Raw genomic sequence first — 1,678 nt, 5'->3', positions numbered from 1 at the left:
CGCCAGGGGTGCGGCCGCGGCGTAGCTCCTCCTCTGGAATGCCGTCGGGCACCACGAATCCCGCCGCCTCCTCGTCTTCCTCTCCGTCCTCGTCAGCATCCTCGTCAGCGAGGTCGTCCCAACCGCCCTGCCCCTCAACGCAGTCGTAGGAGCCTCCGCCGAACGCCGCCGCGCTGGCGGCCCGGCGCCGCCCACGCCGCCCGCCGCCGCCCGGAGCGCGGGGCCGTGGGCGCGCCCCGCGCTGCGAGGCCGGCCCGCGGTGCTGCTGCGTGCCTCCGCCCCCGCCGCCCCCCGCCAGGCTCTCACCGACCCCGCGCCCTCCGCCGCCGCCGCCTTCCCCACTGCGGCGCCGCGCCGGCCCCGCGGCGCTGTCGTCCCCCTGCGCCGCGCCGCTGCCGCCGCCGCCCCTCGCCGCCGGCCGCCAGGCGCCCTCGCGCGCCGCCCAGCGCTGCAGCCGGTCGTCCTCCTCCCTCTGATCCTCGCTCTCGACCTCGGTGTCGTATTTCAGAGGGGCGTCATCGGATTGGATGCAGCTGTCGTCCTCGTCTGAGCCGCTGCCGCCGCCGCTGCCGCCTCTGCCGCCGCCATCGCTGCCGCTGCTCTGGCTGTAGCCCCCGCTTTGCCCGCCGCCGCTGCCACCGGAGCGGCGGTAGTAGGGCGCGTCTGCACACGCGCGCGAGTGCGGTTCGATGCGTGGGAACGGTGCTCGTGGTTGGTTGGTCGGATGGGGCGTGGGCCGCAGGCGTGGAGTGTGACGAGCTGCGGCCGGCGCGCCTCCCGCAAAGCCGCATGCAGCCTGTGCCCAACCCATGCACCCCGCACGCCCCTCGGTGGCCCTGGCGCTTGGTTTGCCCTTGCATGCCGAACGGTGATGGCGGCCTGTTTGAAACAGCCCCCAGGTGTCAGCCCCCAGGCCAACAGGTCTTGAGCCAAACCTGGTGGAGAGCGACCAGCTTCAAACCCCCAACCTCTTTGTTTGTCTCAGCGCTGTCGCCACACGCCACCATGTTCCACCCACCTTCAGTGTCCTGGCTGCCAACGTCCTCCTCCGGCCCCGCCGCCAGCCCACCGTCCGCCCGCGCCCAGCCGCCGCTGCCGCGCGCGCGCCCCTGCCCACGCGGCGCCCGCGGCCGAGCTCCGCTGCCGCCACCGCTGCCGCTGCCGACTTGGCTGTCCCAGCCGCCGTCGCCGCTGCCATCCAAATAATCGCCAGGCCAAGGCCCCTGCTGCCGCTCCGCCGCCGGCCCCTCCTGAAATGAGCCGCGCCCGGCCTCGCCCGGCGCCCGGCGGCGCTTGCGCGCCGGCGGGGCGCTGGGCGGCGCGCCGTCCCCCTCGCCGCCAAGCCACCCGTCCAGCGTCGGCTGCTGGCGCCCGCGCGCCCGCCGGGGACCCGGCAGAGCGTGGCGGCTCCTGTGGCGCGCGGCGCCGTCGGCAGGGCGGCGGTGGTGGCCGCCGGCTCGCGGCAGAGCGGCTTCAGGCGGCGGGACGCGGCCGGGCGACCCTCCCTCGTCCATCGCTGTTGGCAGCCGCAGCCCCAATTGGTCCTGGAGGGAGGGGATGAGCGCCCGCAGGACGCTGTGGACGGCGGGGGCCGGCGGAACCCCACCGACGGCCCCGACGGCAGCAGCCGCGGCCGGCGCCGGCGCGGGGCGCCGCGCCGCGGCGCCCTGGTCGGCGC

Source organism: Monoraphidium neglectum (assembly GCF_000611645.1).
Source record: "Monoraphidium neglectum strain SAG 48.87 unplaced genomic scaffold scaffold03505, whole genome shotgun sequence".
NCBI classification, from domain to species: Eukaryota; Viridiplantae; Chlorophyta; class Chlorophyceae; order Sphaeropleales; family Selenastraceae; genus Monoraphidium; species Monoraphidium neglectum.
The sequence above is the reverse complement of the archived record's forward strand: the minus strand, read 5'-3'. Positions refer to the sequence as shown.